Source organism: Bubalus bubalis, chromosome 6 (genome assembly GCF_019923935.1).
Source record: "Bubalus bubalis isolate 160015118507 breed Murrah chromosome 6, NDDB_SH_1, whole genome shotgun sequence".
NCBI classification, from domain to species: Eukaryota; Metazoa; Chordata; class Mammalia; order Artiodactyla; family Bovidae; genus Bubalus; species Bubalus bubalis.
The window spans coordinates 56583771-56600530 of NC_059162.1; the positions used below are offsets into that span (position 1 = coordinate 56583771).

Consider the following 16760-nt stretch of genomic DNA (forward strand, 5'->3'; position numbering starts at 1 on the left):
AGGGATTGGGGGCAGGAGGAGAAGAGGACGACAGAGGATGAGATGGCTGGATGGCATCACTGACTCGATGGACGTGAGTCGGAGTGAATTCTGGGAGTTGGTGATGGACAGGGAGGCCTGGCGTGCTGCAATTCATGGGGTCGCAAAGAGTCGGACACGACTAAACCACTGAACTGAACTGAACTGAATGGTGTGTTGATAAATATACACCACTCATTATAGTTAAATTATAACCAGATGGAGGGGGTGGGTAGCGGGATTCTGATTTGTAGCACCAGCTGACATCCATGGTGCCAATACTCCCACCGTGGCCTCTTTTGAACCACCACAGTGACATCATTGAGCACAGGGTTGGAGAGAGATGGGGTCCATCAGGAGCCATGTGAGGGCCTCCAGCACATCTCTTGACTATGGCACTCAAATCATCAGATGTGTCCAGATGTCATTTTTTTTTTTTTTTTGTCTGTGATAAGTCTTTGTTGAGGCAAGGACTATTCTCTAGCTGTGGGAAGCAAGGGATACTCTCTAGTTGCAGTGCACAGGTTTCTCGCTGCCGTGGCTCCTTTTGTAGAGAACGGGCTTTCAGTCACACGGGCTTCAGTAATTGCGGCTCCCGGCCTCCAGAGCCCAAGCTCGGTAGTTGTGGCCAAAGGGCTTAGTTGCTTCACAGCATGTGAGATCTTCCTAGATCAGGGATTGAACCTGTGTCTCCTGCACTGGCAAGTGGATTCTTTACCACTGAGCCACCAGGGAAGCCCCTAGACCTCACATATGGATGCTCACAAATGCACTTACAACTTAAAAAAGAGGAAATATTATATAATATTCCTGCGAAGTCTAGGATAGCCTCTTAACAGGAAGCAGGGCTTGCTCTTTACTCCCTGTATTCCTGTGATCCCACACGCTGTCACTTCTTGTCACCATTTGTGTTTTCCTTATTTTTAAAGAAACAAACCCCTAAGGTGTGTATGTGTGGGTGTGTATGAGTATACATATGTGTGTGTGCACTGGCCCAGAAGTTTACCACCCTCTTCTCTGACGATTCACATAAATATGAATTCTATTTGAAAATCGACCTTGATTAAACTAAACTCATCTAATAGCTTGTGCCATCCATTTAATGGTGGATAAAATAAAGGAAAATTACATTCTTCTTCACTTAAACACTAAGCTTTTTTAATTGTTTTATTTTTAAAAAACTAATTTCCCCCTGTAATTATCAATATATCTCCGTCACCCCAGGAAATAAAAAGACTCCTTTCAGGGGCATTTTTAACACCTGTAAATCCCACAGATGTTAGAATGAGTCTGTGAGAGCTAAAGAGGAAAAGTGCTTGTTTTATAGTCGGGCAGTTTCTCAGTTTTCTTTTTATTTTTTAAATCCTTTCATTGTATTTTTGATTAGTACTGGATAAATAATGTTTGGCTTAAAAATCCCTACTGTATGATTAAACTCAGCATTCTTGCTGTCAGTTTCCCAGGCTGAGCATTTAATAAAAACACATCTGGGTCTCAATGCTAAGAACCAATATGGTCATTTACAGAACTGAAGGGACCTCATTTTCACTTTGCAAAGGAGCACACTGAGGTCTAGAATGATACCATGATTTTCATACATGGGGTTGTACAACCTTTTACACCATTCTGGACCATCACAGCTACCCCTGACCTTCACATCCTCATCCCCTGGCATGTACACACACACACGCACACACACACATAGGATGGGATGTACTGTTAAAACTAAAACATTGGATATCCTAAAAAAATACAAAAGTAAAAGTTTTAATACTAATCATTTATTTCTTCAACAATTATTTACTGGACATCTAAATCTATCTACTGGGCATTGCCATTTTGATACCTTATATTTTAAGCTTATGATAGATATTATTTTCTTCTGCTGATGGAAAGAAAGAAAGCACTTGTAGACTTGCTTGTTGTGATCACCAGAAACTTGACTGCCAAGATAAGATACCATGAGGTTCAGATTTATGTTGGTAACAAAACCTGGGAATTCTGTTCTCTGTTGTTTGTTCATTTAACTCTGGATTTTACAAAGACACCAGAGGATTTGTTGAAGTCATCAAAGCCTGACTGTGGAAGAGAACACACTATGGTTTGCTAGGCAGTTAACTAAAACATGATTGTGGACCATAAATTGTTAAGGTTTCCCCCCGTAACTCACACCACCAATGGAGATAGAACAGTTTCTTGAATTAGACAGCTCTAAGAACATACATCTATTTCTGCTTTATTGACTATGCCAAAGCCTTTGACTGTGTGGATCACAATAAACTGTGGAAAATTCTGAAAGAGATGGAAATACCAGACCACCTGACTGGCCTCTTGAGAAACCTATATGCAAGTCAGAAAGCAACAGTTAGAACTGGACACGGAACAACAGACTGGTTCCAAATAGGAAAAGGAGTACGTCAAGGCTATAGATAGTCACCCTGCTTATTTAACTTCTATACAGAGTACATCATGAGAAACGCTGGGCTGGAGGAAGCACAAGCTGGAATCAAGATTGCCGGGAGAAATATCAATAACCTCAGATATGCAGATGACACCACCCTTATGGCAGAAAGTGAAGAGGAACTAAAAAGCTTCTTGATGAAAGTGAAAGAGGAGAGTGAAAAAGTTGGCTTAAAGCTCAACATTCAGAAAACAAAGATCACGGCATCTGGTCCCATCACTTCATGGCAAATAGATGGGGAAATAGTGGAAACCAGTGTCAGACTTTCTTTTTGGGGGCTCCAAAATCATTGCAGATGGTGATTGTAGCCATGAGATTAAAAGACGCTTACTCCTTGGAAGGAAGGTTATGACCAACCTAGATAGCATATTCAAAAGCAGAGACATTACTTTGCCAACAAAGGTCTGTCTAGTCAAGTCTATGGTTTTTCCAGTAGTCATGTATGGATATGAGAGTTGGACTGTGAAGAAAGCTGAGCACCGAAGAATTGATGCTTTTGAACTGTGGTGTTGGAGAAGACTCTTGGGAGTCCCTTGGACTGCAAGGACATCCAACCAGTCCATCCTAAAGGAGATTAGTCCTGGGTGTTCATTGGAAGGACTGATGGTGAAGCTGAAACTCCAGTACTTTGGCCACCTCATGCGAAGAGTTGACTCATTGGAAAAAACCCTAATGCTGGGAGGGATTGGGGGCAGGAGGAGAAGGGGACGACAGAGGATGAGATGGCTGGATGGCATCACTGACTCGATGGACGTGAGTTTGGGTAAATGTGATGGACAGGGAGGCCTGGTGTGCTGCGATTCATGGGGTCACAAAGAGTCGGACACAACTGAGCAACTGAACTGAACTGAACTGAAGAACATACTCAGGTCCAGCACTTACCTGCTAGGTGAACTTCAGCAAGTTAATTCACTCTTCTGAGCCTCAGTCTCCTCATCTGAAAAATTAAAATAATCCCACTTAGCTCCAAGTCTTATCAGGAGAGGAAATGTAACCATGTAGTAAAGCTCTCAGCATACCCTACCCCCCTCCTTGGGGCAATCACTCTTCACATTAGGCCCTTTCCTTTCATCTTCCCTATTCCCCACATGGCAGGGGACTGCACAAGAGTAAGAAAATCCAGGGGGATGAAAAGGAGGAGGGGATGAAGGCAAAAACATAGGAGCTGGGGAATGGTAAAAGAGTGGCTTGGATGCCAGGAGCCAAAGAATAAGAAAGGGAGAGCCTGCCAACAAACAGCAAGTAGGGCTCTAAGAGCCCTCCTCATGCAATGTCAGCAGCTTCAGAAGAAGCTTAGAGAAGCTTCAGCTTTCTCCAACTGAATCTTGAAGATCAGCTGGTATCACTTCCATTGCATCCAATTGGTTACAAGCAAGTCATGAGGCCACCCAGATACCAAGGTGAAAAATTAGATTCATCCTTGAAGTTGGAGGGCAAAGTCACTTTTAAAAGCCATCTGGGATGGGTCTATCACTGCAAAATGAAATCTATAACTGAGAACGTGGGGTGGAAATCTGATGAACTCCCCATAGTATGTTAACCTAAAATATCCAGTTTCAGCTTTAAGGTCAAAAGTGCTTTTGTCACCATTGAGATATCCTTTGCCCAGATCTTAAGGTTTTTGTCCACTCTCTTCAACCCTGCTTCCTGCCATCCTAGTCAGAGGTCATATAGTTGACTCTGGCTGTCCCAGAAGGATAGCAATTTGGGGCATTGATCTATAAAATTTCTAAATTAACACTTGGATCTAAAAAAAAAAAATCTCTGTACATGTAATGATTACTGAACTTCTCAGAAATCCTCTAAGGTAGCATGCTATATATCACTGGAACAAATGATTCAATAAGCTCCCAGCAGTGGGAAATAATACTCAAAAAGGGGTGTGCTTAAGTAACCAGAGGGTCACTGAATTGCCTTCTCAGGAAGATGGGGCTGGCCAGCTGAGAACTTTTGCTTTCCTGGGTGGATTATACAAGTCTGGGGCCAGAACTGAATGGCTCCTGAGAGTGAGAAAGAGGCAAGATGCTGCCACTAGGGGTCCTTCATCTCTGCCCATTCTTCAGGGAAATCTCAGCCACTCCTCTAAGAAAATATTAAATAGATAATTAAAGGATGATATGCCACTGTCTTGATCTTGGACTACAGATCCATTATTATCCAGCCATCAAATCCCCTGCCAAAGGAACCCTAGGTCAATGTTAGGTGATGGCTCCAAAGCTGGAGCCATGGGCTTAAGACTTGGGTCAGGTCTGCCTTCTACAGGCTTTGCTCTCTGGAGTTTACTCTGTACTCTCAAAGCTTTCATGTCAATCTCAATCCATTTTTCTTATTTTAAAATAAGGACAATAAAAATCCTTATCTCCATAGCATTGTTATATGAACTCAATTAGATAGTGCCCATCAGCAGGCAGTGAATACTGGAAGTCATGCCATTGCTGTTGGGCCGTAGTGGTATTTTTATCCCTCTTCCTAAGCACTTGCACACCTGCATTCACTGGCCACAGAACAGTCTCAGAAGGACACAGGGTAGATCACCTTTGCCATTACAAAACTCTCCCTGTCTACAGAGAGTTTGGATAATGGTTCCCAAATTAAATAAAGCACAAAGATAATCTACCATCTCAGAACACACAGTACTTGATATCTCTGAGCAGAGAGCTTGCATTCTCCTGGAACCATCTTTCTACTTTGGCGACAGAGGCACTTTCAGATGAATGTAAGTTTCAATAGAGGCAGTGCCAACATTCAGTTGTGACGAAGCTACCAGCCAAGCCAGTGGAATTATTAGGGATGATATTTCAAGAAGACAATAAATGTTGATGGAATGTGAAACTCTGCAATGCTTGAACTTCACTTATCAGCATGGTCTTCTTTAGCATGAGGGGCAAGCCACATCATTTCATAAGCCTGAATGTCTTCAGACATCAAACCACCCAGGCCTCTCCTAGGAAAAAATCACAGACCAACGGGCTGCACTGAAGATGATTCAGAGGAGATGCTACCTATCCCTGCATCTCCTGCGTGTTCTCCCCTTTACAGCTGTAAACAAGCCGTGAAATGGGGTGAGACATTTGTGAACCAGATTTGCAGCTGCTTCATTACTCTGCTAATATCAGTATTAATTTTTGTAAGGTTCTGTTTTCAGAGCATCCAGCTAGAGGTGCAGCTAGTACACACCCTGGTGTTTGGCAAGGGGATTCATGAGCCTGCTCCAAAGGCACCTCCCTGCCACTTCCCCTGTGACACCATGCACAAATCTGGTTCAAGCCCAAGACAGCAGGGAGAGAGGAGGGGAACCAAAGTCAAGACACTTCTTGCAGGCCAGATCACAGAAGCTGAAAAACAAGTACCTGGGTATTATGCGCCTGCCTCTCTGGTGTTTTCGCCGCCAAGTTCCCACTTGGCCACATGTGCATGTTTAATTAAAGTTCTGCTTGTCACCTCCTGCAAGTCATTAATAATGATGCTCTGTAGATATCAGCCCATCTCAGAGCCTGCCAGAAGCATGCCACTGGACGCCATCTCCCAGCCGGACCACGGCCGCCCACCGGCTGCTCACATGGCCTTCCAACCGGGTTTCAATCCATGAGACAGACCTCAGTACCAGCCTGGTAGAATTCATCTTTGAAGTGAGATTTCTGGATACATCCATTTCATTTCCTTCAACCCACTAATGTTGTGGAGTTTTTTTTTTTTTTTTCTTAATTCTATTAAAAAATGCAATTAAATTTGTCTCATGGAATTTGCTCTTTAAAAATCCAGACAGCTGCTTGCTCATGGTGGCATTATGCTCTTGATTCTTTCGCAATTTTTTTCTTCATCTCCATTCCATTACTTTACTGAGGATTAAAGACAGGCTTACCAGATGGCAAATGCCAGGATCTCTTTCCACCCCCACCTCCGACTCAGAAGAATAGTATCATATCGGCCATAATACGCAGCCCAGGTTCCTCTCTGCAGCTCTTAGAAGAGAGAAGCAATTGTTTCATTTGAATTCATTAGCTAATGTCCAAAATACAATTAAGAGGCAGGAAGTTAGAAATGATTAAAGCTAAGTACTGCTTACAGAACCTTCCTGGGTACACCGCAGGTCCCGCCCCCCGCCTTCCCACCTTCCCCTCCCATGCCTCAGTTTCTCCCTCTCTTCCATCTTTCTTGCCTCCTCCATCATTTCTCAGCCATAAAGCATTCATTAGGCTGGGAAGCAAATGAGGTAATGTCTGTGGAGAGATGGCCGTGCGTTTCCAAAGAAAGACACCATATAAAAAGCATTCTGATTGCTAACAGGGATGCTGAGGACTTGGCCTGACTGGCTTTATAAACTATTTAACTGCCGGCTTCTTGCAAAAACTATTTTTATCACTTAATTACACAGTTTTCTTATTAAATAACAATGCAAAAGCACTCCTCGCTCATTTTCTTGTCATGATTAATTGAATCTGCTTCCCTTTATTAACAGTCCAGTTATCCTCTGGTCTCACCCAGCCTGCTAGACTAGTCACAGCCCCATGACAGTTTAGCTCCTTCGAAATATTAACCCATTCTACCTCCGATCTTGTCTTTGTCCAGAATCCTTGAAATATTCTTTCTCTCACTAACATGTGTGTCTGTGTCAGACGTTGCCCAGAGAATGACTTCCCTTCTGTACTTTTTCCACGTGCCCTCCACCAGCAGGCACATTTTCAGGAGTAGACTGGATTTAAAGGCAGCCCTGGGTCATGCATGGGGAGGAGACAAGAGTGTCAGAGAGAGAGTGCTGTTCAATTTCCAGACAGGCACGTGTGTCAGGTGACCAGGACTGGGGAGAAGAAGTAAGAGCAGAAAGGCTAACATCAATGGCATTCACTGTGCTGTGGGACTTTTCTAATATTATTCATTATTATAATTAATATTATTTTAAATTATTACTATGTGCTTATCCCTTGACATGGAAATGGGACATATGATAGCCCCTCATGGTATTGCTTGAACCCACAGAGAAACACTAGAACTTTGAGAAGAAAAAAACCACAATGCTTGAGGCCAAGTAGTTAACCATAACAATTACAGAAATGGTAACAGAAAAAGTAATTTCATGTGCTTTTTAAAAATTTATCCCTTGTGGTCGGTAGGCAGCCTTGAAAACAACTGCCTCCCAATCCCTGCCTCCCAATATTCACTCCTTGTGTAATTCCCTCTCCTTGAGTGTGGGCTGAACTTATGGGTCCACTTAGAATGAATAAAATCTGCATAAACAATGAGATGTAAAACCCAAAATTGGGTTACTCGAAGTCTGTATCTTCTTTCTTGGATGCCCTCTCACTTGCTTGTTGACTCAGGAAAGCCAGCCACCCTAGGATAAGCTGCTCTATGATTAGACCCAGGCAACAGAGACCTGAGCATAGCCATTAAAACACTGAGGCCCTCAGTCCTATGGTGCAGGAGGAGCACAATCCTACCAATAACCACAGGAGTCAGCTTGCAAGCAGGTCCTCTCCTAGTCAAGACTACAGATTAGACGGCAGCCCCAGTGCAACCAGAGAGCCTGAGGAGTGCAACCACTGAGAAATCTGACAGCAGCACTCAGCTAATTCGCACCCATGGTTTGGGTTTTCTAAGTTACTAAATTTGGGAGTAATTTGTTAGCCAGCAACTGATAACTCATACACAACTCCCCCCTCCCCCATAAAGTTAATCCAGAATTACATGATTTATTACAATGATGGGGAGAAAAGTGTGCTACTTTCCTATCTTTTACTCATAAAATTATTAATCAATCCAAACCCTTTTTCTTACTGGATATGATCTTAAAAACTTCTCAGCACAACTCTCTAAGTAGCTCTCCCCATTTCATTGGGTTGGCTGATGAGATAAAACTTAGTTGCCATTGTTCCCTGAACAGCGTAAAGAGAAGACTCAAAGTTAGGAGACCTGATTTCTGCTCGCAAGCCAAGAGACTTTAGGTGAATCATTTATACTCTTTAAACTTCATTTTCAGCTTCAATAAAATGGAGATTATCTGTTGGATGCTTTGAGATACAAGGAACAGAATATTCAACCAAAAATAGTCTAAAGAGGATCCCTCTTCATTGCCAGGCATTTGTCTTCAGTGTGTTAACATCTCCTCTTTGGCCACAAAATGGTTATAGCAGCTCCATATCCTCCCAAAATAATGCTTTCAGGCATGAAAAGAAAGCATTCTTGTCTCCTGATTTAAAATTGAGGGAAAATTTCCCACCAAAACTCCTATCAGAGTTCCCCAGACACCACATTGGCCAGATGTGGCTTACAAACCTATAACTTAAGTAATCACTGATGAGGAGTTAAGATGACCCTGATCAACTTAGACCACACCCATTTCACCCCTGAGGCTAGGAGAGGACCCAGCTTTCATGAAGCAGATGACCTCTGGAGAAGAGTTGGCAAATTTTGAGCTTCTCGCCACATAAATAAAAAGGAGGAGGCTGCTGATGGTTGGTCCAGGTAGGTTGTGCAGGTTCTGCTGGAATGTAAGACACGTGATGCTTAATCCAAGAAAATCTTATTTCTTGCTCATGTTACATACTCAGTTCAAGTCAGTGAGGGCCAGAGTATCCACAGCATAGGGCCGTAGGACTGGCTGCAACGGCAAGAAAATTTGCAGGGATCTTTCCTGCTGTGTTACTTTCATGCACACTTCTTTGTCCAGAACCAGCCAATGACCCCACTTAACTGCATGGGGACTGGAAAGTATAGCCTTCCACAGACCAAGAAGGAGAAAAAAATAAATGGAACAGGAATGGTTTTGACCCCAATAAGCAAACAACATTGTCTACAGTAAAGTTTTATCTCCTCATAAGGCTTTTGGGGTTCAAATGGAATAGCTTATTTATTTATTTCTCCAACATTCATTATAAAATGTACCAAGCCCTGGACTGGGACAGTCACCATCTTCCTTGCAGATATGACAGCTAAGAAGTTATTCAAGTGGCTGAATGCCCTTCAGAATTTGCGTTTTTCTTCCCCTTTCGGGTCCTGAGTGCTTACCTCACAAATTTCATCTTCCTGCTCTTGGTTTCAACTTTGTCTTTCTGTTATTAGTTTCAGAGTGTTTTCCATGCCCTCAGGAAGGGTCATGGCCAGAAACAGAAATAACCTAGAGTAACACAGTGTTACAGCAACAGCTGCTGGGACAACTCTGTAGGTAATTCACAGACTCCATCTTTTTCCTTAATCTCCTTCAGTTCACAGAATGTTTGAAGAACGAGTTTTGGGTTTTGGTTTTGGTGTTTTGGCCAGGCCATGCAGCATGCGGGATCTTAGTTCCCCCATCAGGGATCAAACCTTTCGTTCCCATGGCTTGGTTGCCTCATGAGAGAGCAGAGACTCTTGCTTGTGTCTAACAGTTCATTCACGTCCCTCCTCCTTTAACCAACATCATTAGAGCTAGTTTCACCCCTTTCACAAGTGTCAGCTTCTTAAAGAAAGTGACATGATACTGTGAGCGTTGACTAGCCTGCAGGTACAGAAAGACCCACAACTTCAGCGACATCATACAAACTACTTGCTAGGATTACCTGCTCAGTTCAGGTCTGCAGGGAAGGACTTCTCCACGTGGTCAAATGAGACCCAGCCTAATGGTCATTTTGCATTTTCAACCATGTTTTCTAGAGTTGCCCTGGGTACTGACAGTTCCACAAACCAGAGAAAAATGATCATGGACAGTGCACAAAGGAGGTTTCCAGAGCTTTGGGCCTGGAAATCACATCTGTCATTTCTACTCATGTATCATTGGAGAGAACTCAGTCACATGACCACACCTAACTACAAGGGAGGCTGGGAAATGTCATTTAATTTTGTGCCCAGCAAGAAAAGAGAACAGATTTTGGTGGATAGCTAACAGTCTCCCCCACACTCACCCACACAACTTCCTATTTTTCAACTTGGCAAAAGCTGAGATCACAGAGTATTTCTATAAAGCAATGTACTCTTTGGCCTGCCAAGGCAATGCTCTTTCTGGGAGAGGATTCACAAACTTCATGATGCAATTAATGGGCAAAGACCTGACTCACAGCCCATTTTTCCTACCATATCCTTTCACCTAAATTTTTGATCAGGTCCTCTACTTCTAGACAGATAATCTCAAGGACATGAAGTAATCTAAATATTACCAGCATGGAGAGACACCGGTGGATGTTTCTTATGTAATAATTACCCTTTTTCAAGCAGTAACCAAAGGATAAAGGCTTATGTGAAACACACTTCATCAGCCACAAGACTTGGGGAAAAGATGCTTCTGTAAGTGACTGTATACGTTCATTCACTGAACAAATGTGCATTGAACACCCAGAGTGTGTCGGGCACTATGTTAGGCACTGGCCTTACACTGATGAACCAGACTGATGTGACCTCCTGAACTTTATAGTCTAGATTTAGAATAGAGCATCTATACAAATATAAAGTAAGTGTACATACCATAATTGTATTGTTGTTTAGTCGCTAAGTCACATCTGATTGTTTGCGACCCCCATGGACTATAGCCCACCAGGCTGCTCTGTCCATGGGATTTTCCAGGCAAGAATACTGGAGTAGGTTGCCATTTCCTTCTCCAGTGGATCTTCCTGACCCAGGCATCAAGCCCATGTCTCCTGCATTGGTAGGGGGATTCTTTACCACCAAGCCACAAGGGAAGCCTTATACATCATGATAAGTAATTATAAAAGAAAATTGGAGCCAAAGCAGAGAATGACAGCAGAGGTAGGAGGGGTGACATATAAGTTAAGACCTGAAGTTTCAGATGTCAGCCATGCAATCAGAATTGAGAAGTAAGCAAGCGCTTCAAGTCAAGCACAAGCACTTCGGCATGTGCAATGGCCATGAAAATAGGAGGAGCTAGGCATGACTGAGGAATAGAACAACAGCTGGTGTGGCTAAAGCTGGAGAAGGAAAATTGGGGGAAATGAGACTGGAGGAGTAGAGGATTGTAAAGAATTCTGTAGGTCAGGATGAGGAACTGGAATTTGAATCTAAATAAAATGGGAAACCATTTGCAGGGGCTTTAAGTAGTAGAGGGACTCGACTGCACACTGCGTTCATGTGCTAGACTGCCGTAGCAAAGCACCACAGACTGAGTAGCTTATTAAATAACAGAAATTCATTGTCTCATGGTTCTGGAGGCTAGATGTCTGAGATCAAGGTGTCCATAGGCTCGGTTTCTTCTAAGGCTGGGAGGGAAAGCCTGTTTCATGCCTCTCGAAGCTTCTGGTGGTTCGCTGGCAATCTCTGGCATTCCTTATGGATGGTTTCTCCTTGTGTCTTCACATCATCTTCCCTCAGTCTATTTCTCTTTCTCTCATGGCATTCTTTCTATGAGGATGTTAGTCATATTGGATAAGCACCTACCCCATACTCCAGTATGACCTCATCTTATTTAATTACACATGCAATTACTCTATTTCCAAATCAGATCACATTCTGAGGTACTGAGGTTTAAGACTTCAACATACAATTACTGGGGACAGAAGAACAATTCAACCCATAACACACATATTTTACAGTTACTCTCTGCTCAGCATTAATGAGGAGAAGCGGTGGTTAAAGGTTGGAGCGGTGGTTAGAGAGACAAGTTGGAGGGGCAGTGTCATTGTTGTCAAGGTGAGAGGTGACTTTTACCTGGCCTAGGAGTCCAAGGAGATTTAGGGTATATTCTGTTGATCAAACCAGCATGACTGCTGGTAGATTGCATTTCACTGGTGAGGGAAAGGGGTGAATCGAGGATAACTCTTAAGTTTCTGGCTTTAGCAAGAAGAAAGATGGTGATGAAATTTATGAGATGAGGAGGAATTGGGGAATAGAGACACATTTTGGGATAGAGCCCCATAGTTTTATTTTGGATATGTTAAGTTTGAGATATGTACGAACCATCCAAGTAGATAGACCAAGTAGGCAGTTGCATACAAGAATGTGGAGTACAAAGAAGTCTGTGCTACAGATATAAATGTGAAGTCATCAGCATATAGCATATTTAAAATCACTCAGAATGGTTGAAGTAGGGAGTTTCCTCCTCCTGGCTCATCTTGCTCCCCAGCCAGCCCCAGCAGTACCAGCATCTTATCGTGGCACCTCCATGGAGCAGTCCAGTCCTACAAGACATTCAGAACTGGAAGCTCAGAGGCTTTGATGTCCTTTCTCAAGGGTGACAGAGGAATGGGGATCCTGACGGGCTAGTGCCAACCCCAGATTTTTCCGTCTTAGGCTCTTCACAGATTCTAGGAGTCCTTGGTTTCTGGAGAAGATAAAAACAGCACTCCCTGTGCTCTCCTGGGTTTATTCCAGGTGTTCACCATCCACACCCTCCAGAACACCCACACAGCCCAAAGTGCATGGCCACCTAAACCACAAGAACACACACACACATACTTCGTCCCTTCGACAGAAATGACCTAAACTTTGTGAGGTTCACATGTCCCTAGAGATGATCTCATTTGCCTGCTTCAAAAGCGCTTTGGTCTGCACAGCCTGTAGCAGCAAATTTACACTTCAAAAAGCAGACAGCTTTTTCCACATCTTATTCACTTAATGGGTGAGAATGTAAAATTAGTTCCGTTGCTGATGAGGACCTTGAGCCAAATGAAAAGTGTTCATTTGTCAGCACAGACTTACAGCCTGAGACATGATTATATAGCTAATCCAATAATGGGTTTTGATGCTGAGCATTTATTTATATACAGTATGTCTTGTTATCTGTTGATAATCAGGACCTACAATTTACTCTTTCTTGTGCGCGTAGTGTGAAATAGCAACATCTTCCAGACATATTGCATTTAAGTACCAACATGCAAACACATACGAGAAGCGCCATCATCAGCAAAATATTTTATTTGCTTTCTTTTAAAAAAGAAGAGGGAACCAGCGCTTAAACTCAGGCTTTTTAAATATTTTAAAATGTAAAATGTACATTTTACATTTAAAATGGATTCAGGACTAAGGGTTAAAAAAAAACAGTCTGAAAATGAGATTTCCTTTATCATCCAGAACCACCCTAATCAAATGCTTTCTTCTTGTTGGTCTCTAAAAACTCTATATGCAGGTCTAATCCTACCCATATTTTTACATATAATGATGGCAACCGAAAAGATACCTGGGGAAAATCTTCACCATGCCACTACCTGACTCTCCAGTTACCTGAATCTTACAGACAACTCTGCTGGTTGTGGAGATGCACATAACTGCCCTGTGAACATGAAAACTGTAATAATTATCTCAGGCAAAACCTTTCTTTAAAAAACAGTAACTTAAAATCAAGTATGAAGCCACCACATTTCTATGAACTCTTGCAGAGGCTACATACTGCTGCATGGTATTGTTTCTCACCCCATGGATGAGTGTAAATGTCTGTCACTAAAATATAGGGACACTTTCGGCCTAATATAAACATAAAATGAATAAAATCCCACGTTTAAAACAAGCAGGCATTTTTATGGGTACCTTCGTGTATGATGCATTGTAACGTATTCCAGCCATAATAAAGCCTTTGGGAAAGGAAAAGCACGTCAGGATTAAGTATTCTGTTAATTGCAAATGTGGAGCACACCTGCGAAATCTGTGAAAAATCCTCCAACACTTGGGGAAAGTCAGAGCCATTGCCTTTCCTTGCTACCATCTCTTGGATAGGCCTAGAAAAATCCAAAGTGGGTGCAGGGAAGGCTCGTCGATGGCCACTTTTTTCCACTTGGTGATCTCCAACCCAAATGAGGTTGAAGGGGCGGGTCACTCTGTGATCGACAAGAAAGGAGGGGGGCAAGCGCACTTTTTTAAGCTGCAATGTATTCTGCAATAAATACTTCAATGTTGGTGCGACATGATGTTTTATTGGATTACACTGGTTTGCGAAAGAAATCACATTGGGAATAGCAAAGCTTGCGGTTTTGTGGGTAATGCGTCTGTAATGGGAGGGCTTTACACTGAAAGAGTGTGGGAGCAGGATAACAAGGCAAATGAGGAAATGGCTAAATGCATGCAAATCTATATTATGGTAATACTCAGCTGCCTAAGTCCAAGAGGTTTTTCTGGTGGTTGTTTTACCTAGGCTGGATAATTCATCAGGTTTTGACTCGGGTAAAGAATAAATGAATCTAGCATACATTACAGTCTTACTTTCGTCTCAGAAACAAATCTTTCTTGTACCAGCCAGTGTAATCTTCAGAGTTTTCCTTATATAAAACACCTCAAGAATAATGCACCTCAGTAAGATTTACACTTTATTACTCTAATGATTCTACAAACACTACCACAATGTGATGAAAGACAGAGCAGTCCCGGACTGATTGAGAGCTAATAAAAATCAGTCCTGAAAACTGAAAAGAGCACCCTTATCATCTTTCTTTCATTTAGAGCTGATTACTAGGGGATTATAATGCAATCACAGCTATGTGTGAGAGGTAGCTATGGGAACCAGTTTTAACTGTTTATCTAGCCAAAGATCTTAATTTAAGTTTGAACACTCTGATTCATTTATATGTAAGACACCAAGGAGACAAAATGCAGAAGAAACAGATGCGCACTTGTTCTTTCCATTTAACTTCATAAGCTACCAGCCAATTTGTCTTTCAGGGACAAAATTAATTTCTGATGACAATGTGAGCAAGTAATAAACTAGAAGTTCCTGTCCTGGGAAACTTGTTAATGCCATGTAATGTTCTGGAGTTATTTAGGAGGGGAAGAAAGAGATTTGCTTCTGGAGTTACAGGGATGTCTGTAACAGGCTTGCCTTTGTCCCAGCCCTTAGTCACTCCTGCAGAGGTTTATGACACCTTTTCTAGAGGTTGAATTGGAAAAGTGCAAAAGAAACCATGAAGCTTACCATTTCTTTCCTAGGGAGTATTTTTCAACTGCTCCTCATTTTCCTTCACATTCCCTCCATGATTCAGATTTGCTCATAGCACAAACCTCCAGTCCACTGCTTTCCAGCCCTGGCGTAGGAGACAGGCAACTCATGATGAGATGGAAATGAGTCACCAGACCTCCTCCTGGGACCCAAGTTGCTACCAGAACACAGCCCTCTGCCTGCAAGTGAGCTGCATGAGGAGTCCAGTGCCATGGCAAACATTCAAGGAGGAGGACGAGGGATGTAAACAAGGAAACCCCAGTCATGGGGTTCAGTGTGTGAATCCACTGCTATCGAGAGAGAAAACACACACACATAAGCTCCCAGAGGGAGAGCAGGACCGGCCACTGTCTCAAAAGCAGGCCATGAGGCTGTCTATGCCCTTGTGTCAGTGATAATAACACTGATGGTAATAGTAATAATAAACAGCATTTATTGAGCACTTACTCTTACCAGAGAATAAAGTGAATACTAGACATACATCATCCCATTTAATTATCACAACAACCCTCTACAGAAGTTATTTCTATGGCCACGTTATAGGCAAGGAAACTGAGTCACATGAAAAGCAATGTGTTCGATACCACAGCTAGCAAGAGGAAACGGCAGCATTTGAACTCAATTGGTCAGGCTTCGAACTCCTATTTTGCTCTCTCCCAAGGCGAACCTTGGCAATCTTTATCTTGGCCAGTATTATTTTCCCATCTCATTATGCATTCAGGTTTTTTAGTGTCTCTAGACTATGTTCTTCCTTGAATCCTGGGCTTCTGTGCTCTGTCTCCCCCCGACCTCCCCAGCCTGCATTTTTCTGCTCTCTGGGGGAACTCCCCACGGCATAATGGCTGTCCATTAGTGTGTTTTTAAAACCTCGCTCTCTCCCATCCTCTGACAGTTTTCATATGCTCCACATGAAGGATCCTTTTCCAGAAATACTTTTGAAGAAAGTCTAAAGTAAGCTGAAAAGTATTACATTTTTCATCTCAACGGGGAAATGGATTTAAGAAAAGGAGAGAAGAGCCTGCAGGTCTTTCAGATTTTAAAAAGAATTCAACACACTGCTGCATTGGCACTGGGAACACATCTATCACAGAAACCAAGAGAGCATCTGCATTTACACGCTGAAACTGTTCCTTCGTCCTTGATCACGATAATGACTTAGAGTTCCGCTGAGCCTTTCATCCAGAGGGACGCCGTGGCCCCTGCAGAAGCCAGCCGGGCACTCTGCTTCCTCCACTGCCAAGGCTCACTGTCCTCCAAGGTGAAGGGGGGGAGCTCTACTGGGGGAGAATCAAAAAGGACAGGCGAGTGCTGTAAATTCTATTTCCAAAGGTAGCTATAATAACGACCTGTCCGTCTTTAATTGCCCCATCTGGAACTCGGGCATAACAAGGCAGTCTCAAAGAAACCATCTTGGGCATCAATAACAGTGCATGAAAG

The 16760-nt window shown here is 42.8% G+C and overlaps 1 long non-coding RNA gene across 1 annotated transcript in view; it reads right to left on the minus strand.

The window, feature by feature from the left end:
- Positions 1-15462, minus strand: part of LOC123334072 — a 71006-nt gene extending 55544 nt beyond the window's left edge. The window contains exons 1-2 of the long non-coding RNA XR_006551831.1: positions 15300-15462; positions 3362-3416 (exon numbers count right to left, since the gene is read on the minus strand). This is a non-coding gene — a long non-coding RNA (uncharacterized LOC123334072). The remainder of the gene's footprint in view (positions 1-3361; positions 3417-15299) is intronic.
- Positions 15463-16760: the final 1298 nt, after the last annotated feature.